This window comes from Ambystoma mexicanum, chromosome 4q (genome assembly GCF_040938575.1).
Source record: "Ambystoma mexicanum isolate Mex_15411 chromosome 4q, UKY_AmexF1_1, whole genome shotgun sequence".
Lineage (NCBI taxonomy): Eukaryota > Metazoa > Chordata > Amphibia > Caudata > Ambystomatidae > Ambystoma > Ambystoma mexicanum.
Window position 1 is genome coordinate 213,628,492 of NC_090928.1, and position 20,853 is coordinate 213,649,344.

The 20,853-nt window shown below is 47.5% G+C and overlaps 1 protein-coding gene across 1 annotated transcript in view; it reads right to left on the minus strand.

The window, feature by feature from the left end:
• The window catches only part of TIAM2 (TIAM Rac1 associated GEF 2), a 552,861-nt gene that overhangs the window by 495,184 nt on the left and 36,824 nt on the right, over positions 1-20,853 (minus strand). Inside the window, exon 2 of the mRNA XM_069607743.1 lies at positions 7,588-7,699. The gene's annotated coding sequence lies outside the window, so the exon portion shown is untranslated. The remainder of the gene's footprint in view (positions 1-7,587; positions 7,700-20,853) is intronic.

The window sequence follows — 20,853 nt, forward strand, 5'->3', positions numbered from 1 at the left end:
GGCTGAAACACATGTATGGGGTTGCTGTTGGGACTGTTGTTCTGAGGAGAATTGCCTAGTATTGCGGTGCTGGACTGCCCCAGGGCAGGACAAAGACCGATATGCAGGGACATTTTTCCTCTGTGAAAGGGAAAGTGAGCTAAAGACCCCTTGCTCACTGTTCTTAGAGAGGCACAGCTCCACCTCTAACAAAAAAAACTCAGCATTTCTGGAAACTTATCTCACTCAAAAATCTCACACAACCATCTCTCGCACAACAACCCGCACGCACTTCACAACACCGCAACAACACATAAGCAACAGCAACAAGGACTGGCATCGACCCAATACTCACACCAAAGCTCAGCACCCGGTGCATACCGAGTTGAAGCTGCCAACAGAACACCACTCCTCTCACTATCCTACTCCCGCTTCACCTACTAACCCATCCCACCTTCTCATTTACAGATCCGCCAGAGCACCTGGGGACCAACTCCGTTGGTGACAGTGTGCAGTACAAATACCTTTAATATTTAACATCAAGTAACTCTTCTGAAAATGTAGAGAAACATTTAGGGGGACCATGGAAAATAAGTAAGGTCAAAAGAAGTCCATTCAATACAGAGATGGCAATTCGAGTTGCTAAGTCAGGATGTTATTAAGCGCTCTACCCCTCTTGAACTTTGGTATAGCAGTAAGCACTGCTCAATTGTCACAAAAGAAAACTGAAGACAGTCGACAAAATCTCTGCAAATGGGACCACCTCACCTCTCTACACACCTAGCAGTGCAACTAAACAGATATCCTAGTGTACACTATTTGCTGTTCTTCAATTAAAATCCCCATCAAGACATAGGCTTTTTATGAACCTGGCCACACTAATGCAATGCTCAAACATGCCCGCATTAGAGAACACCAGACCAATTGGGCACAGAATCATAATAATACCGTGCATCATAGTCTCGCCATGTTGCTACATCTGCCATCTCTTATTCTACCCACTGACTACACAAGGCACATTACCCCCCACATTACAGCAACAACATCCCAGAGCCACCCACCAAAATAATCTCCACTGTCACATGTTTCACCCCACTCCATAACTGCCTGTACAACAGACGCACCTCCTGACTCAACACAAATTGCTTCACCCATAGATACACATTTAAGGACTCAGAGTCATAGACACATATAATGACCATCAATGGCTGCAACACCTACCTCTGGGATACCACTGCCTCAGAGGCACATCTCCCACTGTTAAATGACCTTCCAAAACAGCGTATACCTCCCTCCCTAGCTGCTTTACCCACACTAGTCCCTGAGCCATATAATCTACGTCTCACACTTAAAGCACTCAGAGATCCGCAGGCACAAAAACTATAGCTGCGCAGCCACTGTTGCTGAACAGCCCACTAGATCACGCTTGCCACAGTCACAAATTTCCTACAGCCACATACCTCTTTTAGACTAGATCAGCGGCCACTTTCAGAGGATCCAGGGAGCCTACGCCTCCGGTCTACAAACACAATCCTCCTGCATAGCCCCACTTCACCACATCATCCGTACAGCACCCTCCACGTCTGTTCCAACGAGATCAGTTGAATCACTCAACCGCCACATCATACTACCCTCGCCACTTCATAGTGTACAACCACACCTCACATCAACCTACACCACTGCATGCCCCATCAGCCTCCAAAACTGTAACAACCCAACAGGCATATAGACCCCACAATAACACAGCATCCTAAAACTACAAACCATATCAGATCACCCCTCACAACGCTGATACCCTAAACCATTCAAACGATTACCTGGTAATTCACAAATGAAGAAACACTGACACCGATAAGTCATGGAATGCCCAAAGCATGACCACCTTCTGCAAACTCCCCAAACTCGATTTCCCCACTAAAGACTATGTAAAGGCCAACATAGCTTCCACTAGGAACCACCATGAGGCCAACCCAACTCTAAAAAAGTGTCTCTCACACAGACTACAAACAGAGCTGAGAAGCCAAGGAAATTGGTAAATCTTGAGCAATAAAAATCCGATTAAAATAACAAAACAAACATCACCAAACACATTAAAGTACACATTGAAAATACAACTTTAGGTTTCTGAAGCAATGCGTGTAATAAACAATTTAACGCAAATCATTTTGTTCCAGAATATATACACAATTACATGCATAAATGATCTATGTATCTGAAATCACTTAACAGAAACCCGACTCCGCATTTCAAATCTTCAAAACAAGTTTAATGATTACTAAACTCAATTGTTACCCCAGAAAAGTAAAAAAAAGGTAACTGACTTAAGTTAATTTGCAATAGGTTATCATGATTACCTTTTTCTTGAATACTGCCAATGAATCCTGGAGGGTGATCCAAATCTCTAATGGTAGCAAATTCCCATCCATTTTAACACACTTCCTAAAATGATTATCAGCCCAATCAAGTTTTCAAAAGTGCTTTACAAATCCTCATCATTCATTTTACATCCTGGCTGTTTCCATAAGTCAGGAGCGGTATTGGCAAAATGCATTCTACCTCTACACCTGCGCATTACGACAATACATGTAAGGCACTGCAGGCTGATTCTTCCCTGAATCTCAGTAGTCACTCCATAGAAATGAAGGTAGACAGAGCATGAGGGCTGCATTTGAGGAGGTGGGAGATTATAGGCAGGAAAGATGCCTCCACGTTAAGGCACAAGATGGTTAAAGGGATCACAACATACTGCACTGCACCTCCAACTTGGTCAGGGTCTAAGAACCAAGAACATAACACCCTTACAGTAGCCACAAAATGTATGGCAGCAGTAAAAAAGTTTTCCAAGAGTCTGGCAACAAAAATAGGTATAAATGATGGACCTTTCTTCAGAGACTAATGAACGGGACTGGGTGCCCAGGCAGTTTGCATCACCAGAATGAAGGGAGATTGGATGTATTTGGATAGGGGAAATGTGGTGTCATGTAGATCGCGGGGATTCTTTGTGAAGTGGACGGTGAATAACTGGGAGTATCGCTTTATTTAATCACTATGCAGTTATTGGTTGACAAGGCGCAAGCACACTGGAGGTATTCTATGCAGAGAATACATGTTGATTGACACATGAAACATCCCCTCGCTGTGACGGTGTTGGAACGTGCATAGTGGAGGGGGCCTTTGTGTGAGTGAAAGGCATAATTTGGACATAAAGAGCAAAGCCAGTATGATGGGTGTTCTTACATGAGGAAGTACATCTGTTCAGGCAGCCATGACATATTTTCTTACTTTGACATAGCACTTTTACTGGCAGAAAGGGTAAAGCCAAAATGATAGAAGTTCCTACGTGCTAACTTCTGATCTGGGCCTCATTTGTGCTACAAAGGGAGAAGTTGTGTGAATAAACACTTGGATTGGGAGTCGGCAGGAGATGTGAGATAACACCTGGGCATTTTGGGACACTGTGTGATCCTGTGGCTTCTCCAGCGGGCCTCTGCATTTGCACTTGCCACTAGCCATTGGTGAGTGATAATTCAATATTGGCAAGTAAAAAATGTTGCGTGTGTGCAAGAGGAGAATTGGCATTCATGCCCGAGACTGACTGACTTATGCCTGGCTAGCAGCTAACAACTTGTACATTCACCCATGTGCAGGGAAAATGAGACTCAGAATTTTAGCTGAGACTACAGAATTTCATCAACATAAATAAACAGAGACTCTCACAGCAAGAGAGGTGAAACTCTGGTGTAAGGCTCTGGGCTGCATCTGGTGAGAGTCAGTATAGTGAATGCATGGAAACATACAAAGTAAGAGGGGGGTAATAAACCTGATGTTATCATTTAAACACCACACCATAGTAATATGGACTGATTTGCAATGAAATATAACAATGTACATACTCACACCCCTAAATTACTTATCTATCCCCACACTAATGTTAAAGGCAACTCAGTCCATAGCTCTTTGGTGTACAATATTGGCCGGCTCATTTTATCAAATAGTACCAGGATAGGCTGTGCAATGTGCTTGAAAAATGCAGAAGAAAATAAACCTCCAGAATTAAAGCTGTTTTGCAAAGAAGATGTGAGCTGAGTAATGTGAAAAGTCGCATTGCTCTAAGTAGCTCGATTGTTCATTTTCTGCCGCAGGAAGGCTGCACGGAAAATTGTAACTCTTTGTACATCTATTTGCTGATGCCTTGAACCACTGTCAAAGGTGCGGGCTGAACACGTGCTCTCTGTAACATTCTGGAGGCTTGACAAAGGAGGGGGTGTTTGATTGGCACGTCATATCACTGGCAGGCATTTTCTTACACTTTCTGTAGGCAAGCATACATTTTATGGGCAGATCACAGAGGGTTTCAAGGGCTTTCAGTCAGAGGGGCTGGGGTCTCGCGAGAATCGTGGCATTCTGCTGACAGTGTGCAGGCAGGCTGACTCGGAGAACCTTGCTGAGTATTCATGCCGAGGGTAGAAAAGCAGATACGAAGTTTTCCAGTGTGGCACTGTCCAAGCAGACGTTGTAGAGAGATTCTCAACAGCTGAGCGGAGAGAGGGAATTCCATCCTTGCAGTGCAAGTGCACACAGAACCAATCATGCTTTAGGTGAGATCACAGTGTGAGAAACCAGAGGGTGTCTCACCGTCTAGTCCCCAGGGATCTCTTGCTCAGGTGGCCAGGGCACATCCATCACCTTTGGATCCAGACTCTGGGGGTGGACCAGTGCGGGAGGATCACCTGCGGGAGGTGTCCTGGGGGGTTGGGGGTGAGATACCCAATGGTGAGACGTGGTATATCTCCCTTTTCAACAACTTTACCCCATCCTATTTTTTAGGATATTCCCATTTTACAACCCCCCCCCCACCTTACCCGCACAAACACTGCACCAAGGAAGAGGAGTCAGAGCGAAGAAAGACTAACACTCAAACATTACACGGGACATGTCCAGTTTGTACAGTCGGGCAGAGTCAGGCAATTGACCACAATTGCATACACCTGACGCCTATTGACTTTCCCCACACGGATAAATGGTGGAGCACTGGGACACACTCTGAGCAGGGCAAAGCACGAGAAGGAGCAGTTTTTTCTGGGCAGCAGCGAAGCAGGTGGAGCAGGACGGCAGGAAGAGAAGCAGAATCAAGGAGTGAGAGACCTTGGGCATCCTTGGCGAACGATTGCTACCTCCAAAGAATCTTGAAGGCTGTACAAGTAGATCTGACGAAAGAGAACCGTGAATCCGGTATTGTGTGCGAAAGATAGCAGCAGCCCTCCCAGGTGAGTGACGAGTTGGTGAGGTGAAGTAGCTGTGGTATCAACCTTGGCTCCTAGATCAAAGACGTGAGCACAGAAACCAGCACAGCCTGTGAGTTAAAGAAAGCCGTGAAAGGCCGGTCTGTGGGGAAGATAAAATTTACAAGCAGCAACAGTGTATCGCGCGATTGAAGGTTGCACATATATTGTGAAGACGCGAGTGCAAGTCAAATGTGATTAAGCAGCCAAAGTATTGCTGAACTGTGAATCGAACAAATGAGACAGAGAGATAACAGAGTGGTCTGGCATAGCGAAAGTGCCCAACCAAAGGTCTCTGTTTAAGTGTGCATAGTGGAGCAAGCGGAAAAGCAAAAAGCTGAGGAACCCATGAATGACAAATGTATCTAACATGAGTGGGAAAAGGAATACGAAAAGTGAAATGTAATCGAAGTGGTCCTGCTGAGGTATTTGTAAAATTCTTCGCAAATTTGAAAGTCTTCGATGAGAAAAGCAAACTGTGAGCAATTGTGATTTGGAGGGTCCGAGCCAGACAGAGGGAGACCTATTTAAACTATAAAGCCGTGAGAAAGTGTGATTAGAAGATCTGAGCCCTACAGAGGGAGACCTATGTGAACTATAAAGCCTGAAGTTTGTGAACTATGAATCTTGGAGGAAAGTTGAATGAACCCGAGGCATCCTGCGAGTAAGAAACTTTGTGTGAACAAAAGACTTTGTGTGGCCAAGAGACATTCTAATGGAAGGCCCTGGTCCGCTTCCTGAGCTGCATCCTTGTGTCTAAAGCCATAGTGTGTTCTAAGACCGAAGTGTGCCACCTTATCCTGTGCTTAAAACGTGGGGTAGGGAGTTTTGCTCAGTTACCATGACATATTATTTTAGAACACTGCTTTTTCCTTTACATATACATCTTTCCCTAAACACATTTATTGTAGTAGAGTAAGGGCAGGCAATCGTTTTTTTTTAGTATAGGCCATTTTGTTTTGAATGACAAATGACTAGGACTGTGTTTTTTTTACTTTGATGGTTGAAAGTACTCCCATCTTTAGCTATAGGGCAAGCTAGATGTGTTCAAACTCCCCCCTTTCAAGTTACAAAAAAGGTTTTTGAACTTGCCAATCTTGTGTCTGTCTCTACTTGTGATACCATGCCTCCCTTACAACAGTAAAAGTGTGGTGCACAGGATGAATGTTTGTTTTGTTACATGCTGATGAGCTCTTCTATTTGCACTCATAAGCGTAGATAGTTTATGCGTTCTTTTTTGGCTGCCAAAGACAGATGATAAATTTCAAGGTCAGTTATAGCAGTGTTCTGGCCATTTATCGCAAAAAAAGTGAAGTCCATTGTAAGAAAAAGCTCCTTACCGTGGAGTGGAAGCATTACAAATGAAATGTGTTTGCAGCTACGTTCATTTTGATTTTTAAATCACAGGGAATGTCATGTGAAAACTCAGTACATTGTACATGGTGTTTGTATTTCTCATAAATTCGAATTGATTATAAAGCATATACTAAAGAAATAAGTTAGCCGTGGCCTACTTATTATGTGTTTTAGTTACTTGTGATAGCATATAGACAGGTGTAGAGCTAATGTGGTACTTTCATTTTACCCCATTTGGTAAAACACAAGGCATAACAGATCATTGTGAATTGGCGCATACCATAAAGGGCTGATTACATAGATGACGGTGTCCTGGTAAGTATATTCTGAGATACCGCCAAAAAGATACCAAGGATAAAATACCACATGAAATTGTGATCTAGTGCGCACCAGGTCAGGTTTTTGGCTTACCACTCATGATCCCAATTTAACAATAGCATCAGGTAGCCCTGTGTATTTGGGGGCTCACCAAATAAATACCACATAAATACTCCAACACATGCCAGACTTCAATACTTAGATGTAAAAACGCAGTGTTTAGCAACATCCTTAGGCAGAAAAATTAAGTGGAAGGATTGCATTCATTTGTTAAAAAAAGGACACATGTTGATCGACAAGTTGGAACAGGAAACGAGTGAATCAATATATACCGTTGGTCTGAGGAGTGTCTACATAGCAAGGTGGAACATAACCCTTGTATGTGCTGAAGGCACCACTGACTGCTCGTGTAATCATGGTTAGTTCCAGATAAAAACCCTTCCACTGATCATTAACACAAAATAATTACTTGATTAGTGTTAAAAATCCACAGCACCTCATGGCCAACAAAATGTGTTTTTCTCAAGCCAGGATTAAACTTTGTCAGAATGGCAGCATGGGTTATTAGCAAACTTCTCTTTTGGAAGATGGGTAGAAAGCATGGGTGTACACACACTATACAGAAAGGAAGGCTGAATGATTAGAGCTGTACCTTCAGAGGCAGTGTTAGGCATGGGTGCAAACAGCAGTCCGGTCACTTTGCTCGATCTCCATGATTAGTCTGGACACCGTCTAGAGGCAAGGCAGGATTCCATTTGAGGTTTCTAGGGTTTGTAAGAGAAAATTCTGTGAGTCGGCGACATGAATAGAATGCAGCACTGGTAAAGGTTTCTCAGACAGAGCAAGTCTAGCCAAAGCACATCACGACTTCACCAACCATGCAGCACTGGTACCTCTTTCTCTCTTCCAGATAATGTCTCTTTGCCCAAGTCATCCACAATCATCTGGCATACCATACGTTTTTGGTCTTTGATGCACATCTCTTGCTCTTTAATCCTGGACATCTCCCGCTCAATTGATATAGCATTAATTTACTCCGATTAGAACAGCATTCCAATTATGACCTCAAGCGAAAAAGACTTGTTCCTAGTGCTTAATGCTTAGTGCACCATGGTCGCCATGTGTGGTGGCAATTGGCGAATCTGCAATCTATACAAACCAATATAGCTTGCAGATTACACAAAGCATTGTAGCGATGCACACAGTTGAGCCGCGGCAGAGCTCTCAGCACATCGTTTCCCCCTCTTCACAGAAGTGCCACGCTGAGAGAAGCCCCGCTGCCAGGACTGCCCGCCTCCTCGTCCTACTCCATTCCTGGGCTAAACCTGACAGACATGGCCTAGGCACTAGAGATCCACCCCAACTACCTACCCTCTCATTACTTTTGGGGTAATGGCGGACTCTACAATCTTTGCTGGACCGCACCTGGCAGACACAGTCCGGCAACATTCCTCACCGCCCTGCATCTCTGCTCCATTACTTTGCTGGCCCTCACCCAGAAGATGTGATCCGGCTGTGTATGAAGCTCTGCCCCCTCCCTCAGCACATGCTCATTATAATAGGTTTGAAAAAAAACAACAGACAGCCATGAGAGGCCTACAAATGTAGAATCTCTATCTGTAGATCAAAAGCCTGAAAATGTTCAATTAGATCTTCAAGAACATTTTTTTTTAATACAATATTCATTTTCTCGGTTATTTTTTCTTAATTTAAACAATGGAAGTGCACCAATAGCATTATAGACCACGCCTTATGGCCGTACTAGGAGGTATAAGCCCGTACACCCCATTAAAAGACCATCACTGCATACAGACCTTTAGTGTGGTTTTCAGAGCCCATGACTCCGAGTACAGCCCATTGGCTAGGTGTATATGGTTTAATTAGCACATGGATTCCAGACATCCTCTCAGCCAATCAGAATGCTCGGAATGCAAAGACACTGGTATAGACCCCATTCCAAACATTCTGACGTTTTTACTTTCACACATTTAAATCCATTATGATCTTTAGACAGAAATGATAACAAGTTGTAGACAAATAAGCAAGCAATTAAGTGGGTGTCGTCCCAATTATTTTTTTCTTTTTATCAATAGAAAGGTATCGTTTTTAAAGCATCGGAGGGTTGTTGCAATAAAAAAAAATGAAAAAGGAGAAATAAAATATGTTGAAAGAAAAAAAAAAAAAAAAAAAAAAAAAAAAAAGAGGGTGTTCCCTGATAAAAATAACAAAAAGAGCATTTTCAACAGGATAATTTTCTGCTGATTAAAAGTCTGCCTGCAGGCTTAGCACCAAAATCTTCAACTTGATCAGACTAAGACACGGTGCTACACCGGAGATGGAAGAAAATGGGCACCAGGTATGTTGTATTGAATCTGAAAAAAAAGGTTTCCAACGTGTTTCCTCTTGGCGAAAGCCTCACCCTCGGACGCCCTTCAGTGGATATCATCTGGGGCGTTATACGAGGGCTCATGTGATCACCCCTTTGTAGCTGTAAACCAGAAGACTAAAGTATTGTCAACCCCACTCCCACATATATAAGCTTAGCCCTATGATGTAGAGACTTAAAGCATGAATGCTGATCTCTGGCCTCCACATTCTCCAAATGGTTAATTACTGCACTTCTGTAGCCAATACTGAAATATGCTTGGTTGTCCATCTCTCCCACAGAACACAACTGAGTCCCACTAAGAATTCGGTCTAGCTGTTCATATAGCCGTGCTCCTTTAAAAGACACTATTTGACAATACCTTGCCCTAAACATACATCACTCTCGGCCCCCAAGAGCTACAACGCAAGAACTACAGCTGAGTCCCGCGCAATATTATGTCCAGCTGTAAACATAACTTGACTCTGGAAATTTGACACAACACTAGGGTGGCCAGACGTCCCGGTTTTCCCGGGACAGTCCGGGGAAATTGCCCTCCGTCCCGGGGGCCCGAGAGTTTTTTAATTTAATAAACCCCGTCCCGGGATTGGAAGGTGGCTGTGGTCCCAGTTTTTGGTGGGAACTGATTCTGTAATACCGAAATCAGGGGCCCGAAGCGACTCATCCTGTACGTCGTGAAGGCATTTCACGCCCCCATTTCCTCCCCTTCCCCTGGCCACTCTCCTCCAATGAGAGGAATGTGCCTGTGAACACCACCCAAAACAGAGCAGTGACATAGAAGTAGGACTACAGTTTTATCTGAGTCCTGTTTGTGTTTACTGTAATCCTACACCTATGTCCATGTCCTGTCCCGGTGTTTTTTAAATTTTTTTAATCTGGTGGTTACCCTACACAACACCCGTCCTGAGGCCTTTGTAATATGGGCTGCTGTGAGAGACCTAGCCATTCTCTACCTACCTCTTCTGGCTACAAATGCAAACACAGATTCTACCACTCCTTTCACTACTTTCCAATCACAGACTCTGGTGTTCCAAAGGGCGTTCATTCTCACAGCGCTTCAAGGCCACACCAATGGCAGCAGGCACTTTACAAATACCGCCCAACATCACACAACATAACATAACTATTGGCATCACTGGCTTTGGGTCCAATCCCTTCTATAGCCCTAACTCGTTTATCTGCTCTGCATGTGGAAAGATGGGCATCAGGACTTTGAAGCAATGTCAGAGAATGTTCCTCAGGCAATGAATAACAAATCGCTGCAGCAGAGTAGATACAGAAGGAAGACTTTCCCGAACCATGGAACAAGACAAGGGAAGAACACATTTGTTCTCTGTCACCTTAATAGCAGTAATCAACAAGAGTGCTATTTAGAAATGGACTTGCTAATTTAAATGCGGTAAAGATAGGTGCCATTCAGAAAAAAGTCTCTCCATTTCCCCCATTCGTTAATTTGTGTGTTAAATTATTTATAAAGGAGATACCTACCTGAATGCCTCTTGCAGTAGAAGTGGGAGACCCTAGTCAAGCCACAAAGAGGATGGTAGATATGTAGAAAACAAACGTTTTACATCACTAGCAGATTGCAACATAATCATCAAAATTGCATATGTTTGCTAGCAAGGAGTTTTATATGGCGTCAGTAGGAGTCAAAATTGTACCTCCCGCTATGTGCACTTTGAGTTTAAGAACCACCTCCATCATAACATTGGATAATTTCAATGTCTGCTGGAAGGTATGTTGGTGTCATTTAGATAGAAGACATCCTCCAACAGATATATACAGCAATCAAAGAATAGTACAGAGTGCCTTCATCTGAAAGTGCCTCCCCATCAGCAATCAAGGCACCTGTTTGAGTACAGGAAGAATAGGAGCTTGAAGACGAGATCCTTAGGAAGGGCAAGTTGCTGCATTCTGGAGAACCCAGGGGAGGGCAGGTACAGGCTATCCCAGTACTAATGGTCAAGATAACGATAACCTGTTCCAATGTTGTGAGAAGGACCAACACCTTTTGCAGAAGCTTTAGGTCGGAAAAAGTTGGACTTTGAGGGCACATTAATACGGGCGAGGACTAGAAGGGGGTTGGTAACAGACAACCGCCATTGTTTCAACTGCTCTACGGTAAAGTGCAGTACATAGATGACACAACATCTTCTGAATCTACGGCTTTCTTTCTGCAAAATGTCTGCTATTCATTGTCTAAAGGTTTGAGGTCTGTGAATGAGCACTGATGCTGCACTGGGACGGTGTACAAACAGGAAAACTATGAAGTTTCCAGAAGGTGCTGTGTGCCAAAGAGCAAGCAGTGCTGCCTGAAGGGAGACATGCAAATACCACCTTCTGATGCCAGAGAACGTAATGCCAGCTTTCTTTGATGGGATGAAGGGTTGACTGTGAAAGTGGGGTACTGGAAGCCGGGCAGGTTATTTTAGACCTAACTGGAGACCATTATCATCTTTGGACTAATCAGCTGTTGTAGAGAGCAAGTTGAATTCAACAGCAGGTATCAACTCAAGTTTCGTCACTGCAGGCACCTCACTGCCAGCGAACGCCACCATCTTCCCTACCCCCTTCAGAACAAAGGAAACCAAGAGGCACTGTTCCTGCCTGGGCATAAAACTGAAAATATCTGTCGAGCCAATATACAATATGGCTGTGTACTATTGCTAACAGACAGGTTCTTTTTAAATTGCCCAACCAGGCGTTTCACCTCACGCTCTGGGTGGTATAATAATATGCTGTTGTTTTTCTATGGGATTTTGAAGTATCCTCGTCAGCAAGGAAGTCCGCTACTCAGGTAAGTAATAAATAGTGTATTTATTACATTTCAATGTGTCATACTTCGTTACGATATTCTTAGTGAGCAACACTGGTAACACCCCACCCGACAGGAACGGTAAATCTAAACTGCCTAACTTAGAATCCACACACGCAATCACGCACGCACGCTCCACATCCACGAGTCCATTCCTCAGTACCACGAGCCCATGCACACGCACTAACCCGCTACGACATATCCTCCCCATTCACCATCTCAAAGAACACTCCTTTAAAGAAGACTTCTATGGAATACACCGAACCCCTTAACATAACGTGTGGCCATCACGGAATGTACCCAACAACATCAAAAACCGAAAGCCAAAAGACTCCTAAATACCCACACAGGAACTCTACAATACTCCACCTCACCCCAGAGCAATGCAAACTAAACGCCACATCACCCACCTAGTAACTGGGTGACATTACCCAAAACATCCTAGAATATACCACAAGATGTGACTCCAACCCTAGAGCCATAAACAAACATTCTGGGCCGGTAACCCAACCATCAAGGATTAAAAATAATAAAACAGAGCATCCACCGGTCCCAAGCTGCCCCTCAGGACATGGATCTGCCACACCCATGGCATCCCAAAATAAAACATTCGCAACAGTCTACCTCAATCAAGCACTAACTCCTACTGCCCTGAGCTGCCCCTCAGGACCACACACCTGCCACGTCCGAGCACATTCTCGCTGATCCAAGAGCAAACCACCCACAACTAACTAATGGATCCGGCCATCACAACATCACTCCATAAAGGAACACAAAACCAATGCCAACCTATACTGAAAGCCACTGTCACAACCCACAACACTGAACCACATTGGCCCCAAACCACTGCCAAGTTTAAAAACATAAATCCATGGCTCCCAAAACCACTGCCAATATTTGACAAACGCACCCCCCAAAAGAGATGGGCACTTAAAATAACCCACTCAAAAAATCCTAAAGAGACGACTAGAGAAACCAATGTCAACAACCCCAGCCGACAAATCCCACCAAATGGCAACCCCAGCCACTAGCACCTACAAATGGCAGCCCCAGCCACTGCCAGCCCTTCAGCCCGACCTAACCAGGTCAGAACACAATTCCTCAAATGGCAACCACATCCAATGTCAGCATCTTAGAGCAAACTAACCAGGACAAAACCTACTTAGAAAAACCGTAACTTCAGCCCGCCAACTGGAGATGCCCACCAGCCATACTAGGCACAGCAATCAACATTCAAAAACGTAATGACTTATGCATCCCACATGCATCAATCACGTCATTTCCCGGGAGACACACAAAGCCTCACCCCACATGAACACAACACCACTCTGTCATGCCCATAGGAAAAGATAATATGCCATTATGAATAGACAATGCACATCAAACAGTTGAACCCACCCCCAAAGTCACCTTAACCCCACGCCCCTCCCCCTGGAAGGGAAAACAAAAATACATAAAACAATCCTGAACCCGTGCAGTACCGAACCTGTACTGCAACAAGCGAATGCGGTGAAATACACGTTCCCGAACCTTGTTTATTATCCTCAACTCCATCCTTAAAAACACACGGGCCACAACATTTACATTCACGCCTACACACATACAGCTACACAGGCCCAACACAGTTTACAAACCTGAGACCACGACATCAACCAACCACATGCATACAGGCCTCAAACTACCTGAATACATTTTTATCAACACGACCATGAGTTATTGCCACTGTGTAAGTGTGACTCCCCCTGGATCAAACCCACCCAGATCCCGAAAGAAAGTCACCTGACCCGGCAAACACCAACGCCAATAGTTCTTGCCGATGCTGCCGACCTCACCATCACCTCCTGAGCTGCCAACATCACCGTCACCTCCTGAGAGCAACCTCCTGATCGCCCTCCTTGCACAGCCACCATTTCCAAAAACCAAAACTGGAACACCACTGGCATGGGTGGACTGGGAACCAGAAGAGGCCCTGGAAATGATTTTCAAAGTGGCCCCAAATTACACATATTAAGCAAGCCCAACCCTTTTCCTATGAGAGAATGTAAAAATAAAATCCAAAAGAGGCCAAGGGTTCAGAGGCCCACCGGGAAATCTCCAGAGTACCCTGTAGGCCAGTCCACCCCTGACCACTGGAAAATACACTCTGATCGGAGGCACCGCCATCCCTGACGTCGCTCCTAAATACTTGTCGTACACATTTGTGACAAATTTGAGCACATTTTGCTGCCAAAACACAAAAATCCTGAAGACTGGCAATGGACCCATCCTCCACCGCCGCATCGCACTCCTTAGCCGTCTCTTTTCCTCCGTCTGTTCCAAGTATTGCAACCACACCATTTTCCTGAAGTCTGGCGATAAAGTCGTCCTCCAATGACACATCGCACTCCTCATTAAGGCCATCAATCCCGAAAAGCATACTGTGACACCGATCGTTCCAGCACCCCTGACAAACGCAGTCCGCTTTTGTTTACTGTTCCGTCCGGACCACTCACGAAGCACATCCCAACGTGGCTCTGATAGGCCCTGCACTGCGCTGTGTGCTGTCACCTGACCACCGCCAAAACTTTGCTACCAAACTTCACGGGCCGCTAGCCCCAGCTACAGCAAAACACTGGACCCAGGCTGCAGTGAACCACTGGACCCCGGCTACAGTTAACTGCCCTGCAGAGCTCACTCCTTGGGGAACACGCCCCCCGACAACTGTCCTCTCTCCGCTGGCCACTGGACCCCGGCTGTTGGGGGCTGCTCCGGGACACCGGGCAGCCCCATACTCGCGTCGGGTGGCACCCGACAAAAGACTCACTGATGCGGCGCCCATGCTGCAGACTCAAGGGTGGGGCTTCAGCCCACCCGCTCCAGATCACCAGAGCTCCGCACACGTGGCCAGGGGGCACCCAGCTCACCGCGGCCCCGGCTCTGGGGGCACCCAGGCCGGGGTTGCCACCCTGGCCTGACTCACAGGGCCAGGGGAACACACAGGGACGGCGTTGCCCGGAAGGGGCAACGTCCAGACGGCTTTGCCCGGCAGGGGCACCGTCCTGGAGCTGGGCCCCGTACTTGGGCCCAGCACACGTGGTGAGGCACCCTCATTATGCTGACACGGACACACACACGCAGAGTCAGTTTGGTCTGGACTGCCGAGCCGGAAGCGGCTCAGACCTTTTATTAAGTTGGTCACATGGGGTAGCCATGTGACCATACCACAGCACACTGGGAGATACCATGGCCCCTTGCAGGGGTGCCATGCAACACTCCTTTTTCATAACAACAAAACAAAAACCCCAAAATCCCAACATCACTACCACTACTACTACTTGAGCCACTCTACTACTTTACACACCCTTTATTAACCTGGGTGAGTGGCTCTCATGTCACTAAAAAGGCACCACTGAGAGCTACTGGCACAACATAAAGCACTCCACGTGTACGGGTGTGCACCACATTACAGTGCCCACTAACTGGGCCATTTTAAGCAAGTCCGTGTATGCCGGCTCACAGTCTTCATGGGGATGTCAATGACGGTGTCCATCTTCCGCACTCGTGGAGTCGCAGGAAACCAGCTCGCGTCCTCACCAATGTCTATTTTAGGACAGTCACACCATGGTTAACAAAACCGGCAAAGCCGCACCTGGGGAGGACCAGGGGCCACATCGACCAAGGTCCACTTGTATGGGGGCAACCCACGGCCAGGCACCGGTGATGAACAGTCCACTTCACACACCTCCCCCTTCACATGGGGGCTGCTGGTATTATGTTTGGCCATTCATGTCTCCCGCAGCTCTTCTTGGCAGGGTGCTGTGGATCACCCTTCCGGCGGGTGCCCGGACTCATCATCGAATCCTGACCGAATGCCGGGCTGGTGGCCGGATGGCAGACCAGTGCCCTTGAGTCGCTGTTCATCCCAGCCCAGGGCGCACAAGCACTCAAGAGCTGCAACCCTCATCCATGCCTGCTGCCCTCATTTCCATGCTGTTATAAGGACTAGTTGAATGTTGGCCGGCATCCCAGTTTTATTTTTTCATTCTCCGTCGCGGGCCCAGTTGAAAAATTTGGCCCGCCCGCGGTGTGGGCAGATCCCCATCCTTATGCAGCATCCGCCGCTCTTTTCCTCTGGAGGCATGCACCTCCCCTCCACCACTGCGGGCGACGACCCACTCTTCCATGTCTCAGTGGGGTAGGGGCAGGCAGCTCACCTCCTCATCGTGGCCGCAGCCGCTTTCAGATCTTCTTGGGGGCGGGAACTCCATCCGTGCCATCCGCCGCTGCAGGAGAGTTCGCCTGCGGGCCCAGTTGAGGTTGGGCCCGCCCCTTCTCTTTGCAGTGCACGTCGCCGCTCCTCTCCTCTGCGGCTCGTGGGCGGGGGAGGGGCAGAACCTCCTATTCAGCGTGGCCACCCACATTTTTTTTCTGGGGGAGGGGCGCAGATCTCCCTTCACGGGGGCCACCTCAGCTGTAAGCGGCCCCGGCGCCACCTTATGGCTGTGGTAGACACCGCTCGTGGCCCCTTCTTCCATTCACTGCGGCCAAAGCCGCCAAACATCCCCCCCCCCTCAGATGAGATAGGGGTGGGCAGCTCACGCGACCATCGCCGCCTTCACAACGCGGCCGACACCACGGGTCACTCCTCCCCTAAACTGGTGGGGGAAAGCAGCCCCTCCTCCTCTCTTTCGCAGCCGACGCCTTGGGCCCTCTCACGCAGCGGAAGGGAAAAAGGCCGGCATCCCCGGTCCTGCTGGTGATGGTGGGGGCCCTTTTCCTCTTGCGGCCGACGCTGCCCATGCGTCCCCCCCAAGCGCAGAGTCTGCATCCAAGGTGGGGGAGCGGCACAGCACACACGCGGCCGATGCCGCAAACTTCACCGTCACCCTCAGGGGACGGGCAGGCAGCATGCCATCCTCCATTCCTCCCGCGGGCCCAGTTGGAGTTGGGCCCGCCACGCCATACCTCCTACGCGGGCCCAGTTGTAGATGGGCCCGCCACACCACAATGATTCCGGGGCACGCAAGGCCCGTTCCTCTTCGCCATTGTTGGGGGCGGCTCCGGGACACCAGGCAGCCCCATACTCGGGTCGGGTGGCACCCGACAAAAGACTCACTGAGGCGGCGCCCATGCCGCAGACTCAAGGGTGGGGCTCCAGCCCACCCGCTCCAGATCACCGGAGCTCCGCACACCTGGCCAGGGGGCACCCGGCTGACCGCGGCCCTGGCTCTGGGGGCACCCAGGCAGGGGTCGCCACCCTGGCCCGACTCACAGGGCCAGGGGAACACACAGGGACGGCGTTGCCCGGCTGGGGCACCATCCTGGAGCTGGGCCCCGTCCTTGGGCCCAGCACACGTGGTGAGGCACCCTCATGGTGCTGACACAGACACACACACGCAGAGTCAGTTTGGTCTGGACTGCCGAGCCGGAAGCGGCTCAGACCTTTTATTAAGTTGGTCACATGGGTAGCCATGTGACCATACCACAGCACACTGGGAGATACCATGGCCCCTTGCAGGGGTGCCATGCAACACCGGCTACAGTAATCCACTGGACCCCGGCTGCAGTGAGTTGCTCTCCAACGTGCTTTCCTGGGGAGCAGCGCCCCCAACAACTGTCCTTACTCCGCTGCCTTGTCCGGGCTGAAACAGCCCCACAGGACCGGAAAACTGTGCTGGCTACCCTGACAGGACCACAAACCTCGGATCCTGAAGCCAGTCCTGCCGGGTGGGGTGACTGGTCGGGTTAGTACCAGGATACTTCACATGGCGACGTGATGGTCAGTGTCGTCACAGTTGCACTGTCCCCTCCGCAAAGGTTCTCCTCGTCGCCATGTGAAGTATCCTGGTCAACAAGGAAGTCCGCTACTCAGGTAAGTAATAGTGTATTACATTTCAATGTGTCATACTTCGTTACGATAGATTCTTAGTGAGCAACACTGGTAACACCCTACCCGGCAGTAACGGTAAATCTAAACTGCGTAACTTAGCATCCACACACGCAATCACGCACGCACGCTCCACATCCACGAGCCCATTCCTTAGTACCACGAGCCCATGCACACGCACTAACCGGCTACGACAGATTTTTTGATGCAGCATTTTAGAAACAAAGAGCATAACGTAGGCTTCGAGCCAATATATGTGCCGTTTCCGTGCCTCAGCAATGGGCAACAACCTAAAACATAAGCGATACATGCACATAAACTACGCCATTTTCATCAGGGTCTGTAGGAGGATCCATTCATATCAGTTAACAAAGGCCTTGGAAACAGATTGTCTGGTTTCCATGGCGACTAATCATTGTAGAAATAACCACGTGAGAAAAAGCTGCTGTCACCGACCTGAAAGGTTACGTTCCAGTTCTCCACGACTAGTCATTCAACTTTTCCTAGACACATGGAGTGCGTTTTGCACAGCAGATGCACTGCAAATCCATACACGATGGACGTTCTCAATTGGATGCGAGGAACAGCATAAATGTGTAATGCAGTTATTTACTGTTCGAAGCGCAGAGTAAAAATATATACAAGCATGAACTTCTTTATGCCCACCACTTTAGAATTGCGGAACATAACCCTGTGTAAATCATCAATTTAGCTGACGAAGACAAAAGGCGGCGGCCTAGTCCTGTGTCTGGCTCTGACGGCACATGGCTATGAACTTCAAATTAAATAACAATGCATTAGTAAATATATGAAATAAAGGGTGGGGCTAAGAGAGGGATAATAATTGGTTTTGTTGCTTTAATAAAATTGGGGCTTTCGCCCCCCTGCTTAGGGAAATATTCCGTTTATGGCAAAACTGGTAGCGTTGTCAAGTTTAAATGGTGAATAATTATGGTGCTGTATCATCGTGAAGTGAAAGTAAACGCTAGATCAAGCCTCAGGTCTTAAATGTCTTCTAGGTTTACACCTCCTAAGAAGACCATCCAGCCCAATGGCCTCACTCTAAATGCTCCCCTGCATGGTGTGACAAGACTTGGGGCCTGGCCTTGTCAACAGATGGGGGGCAGGAGAAAGAACTAGCCCAAGCCAGAGAACATATTCTGCAATAAAAAACACAATCCGTGAACTCCCCCTTTGTGCCAGTGTGTAGAACCACCTCTCCTGGCATACCTTCTTCAGTTGAGATTTGCCCACCTTTCTATGTCCCTGCGGGGAACACAGAGGATGTGACTAATGGGGCGCTGAGACGAGGGTCGCCCGACAGCAAAACGAGAAGTTGAGGAGGGAGCAGATGGTGCAGCAGAGCCGCAAGAATCCGCTGGGTGGAGGGAACGCATAGCACATTCTTCCGGGAGGGACAGCAGTTCAGGGGAGAAGCTGTTGCTCTGGGTGCAGATGCCGGGAACATCCTGATATGGTTGATTAACACACGCAATGTCGCGGGAGAGCTTTGCAACCGCGGGGAGTACACATAGGACACGACACCATCACTATACTTGGATTTACCGGGGAGGCCCAGTGAAGAGTTCACGCCACAAGCAGTTGTCGTTTTGCATTAACAAGACACAGGAAGTCTGTGCTGTGTGAAGAAAGGGAGCGGGGGTTAGCCCCAGTTTTATAGATTTTTCCTACATACACCCACCCCAGGAAGAAAAGTCAAAAGTAGATTGGATAAGGAGAGCTAACAGATCCCAGGAAGGGGAAGGGGATTTAAGGGCAAATAAGAAGCACGAAGGAGTGGTTTTTCAGGTGAGGTCAGAAGTGGAGGTGGGGTACACCTAAAACACGAGCAGGAGGAAGGAGCAGCAGCTTGTGGAGGAGACTGTTGGAGAGGTTTTGTAAGTGTGACAGTGGTACTGCTATGTGAAAGTGCGTGGGTGAGAGATGGGTAGGTAGAAAGGACAGGGTAAGGAATGAATGTGAAAAAAACAGTTACCGAGTGAAAAAATGGTATTTGTGTAGCTTGAAGGGAATAGTAGTAGTAGTGGGAGGAGAGTAGCTGTAGTGGGAGGAGAGAAGTAGTAGTTTGAGGAGAGTGGTAGTGGGGGTATTAGAGGGAGGTGTAGTATGGTGACGAGTGTAGTAGAAGGGAGAGTAGTAGAGTGAGAGGTATGGTGACACCGTGGGTCGAGGTGAGAAGTAGGAGGAGTGAAACCTCATAGGGATAGAGGATTGGTGAGAGAACAAAGAAAAATGGCGTTGAAGGGAGAGTAAAGAGGGAGAGATATAAGTGGGCATGAGTGAACTGGCCTAAGTCATACAGAGCAAGTGCAGGCACACACCTGAAACCCTTAGAACACGAACCTATGATTAGAGCAGGGAAAGCTAGGAAGTTCCTGAGGACTCCCTCAGGAATTTCCTAGCTTTTCCTACTCTAATCAATAATGAGCCTGTGTTCAGGGAAAACAACATTAGTAGCAGAATAGTCCCTAGACAGTAGGGGTTACTGATCGGTCGCACTAACCTGGAATTAAGGATGCCTGGGCCCGCGAAGGAACCCAAGGGAGACAAGTCAGAGAGAGGAGGATGGCCAAAGGGCCTATAAACTTCTAATAAAATCCCTTGGGCATTCATTGAGATTACGAGATTTTGTGCCGTTCTGTTACGTAAGAGACTAATAATTATGTTTTTGTCCTGGACTCAAAAGCTATGACCTAAATTATCTAATCTCCACAGATGGCCTCCTGAATGCACAAAGCATAATTTTATCGTGATTTAGTTTTCTTTGCAAATAAAAGTTAAAAACGTAGAGGAGGAAGCAGTCTTGGTTTCAAAAATAGAAGCGTAATAT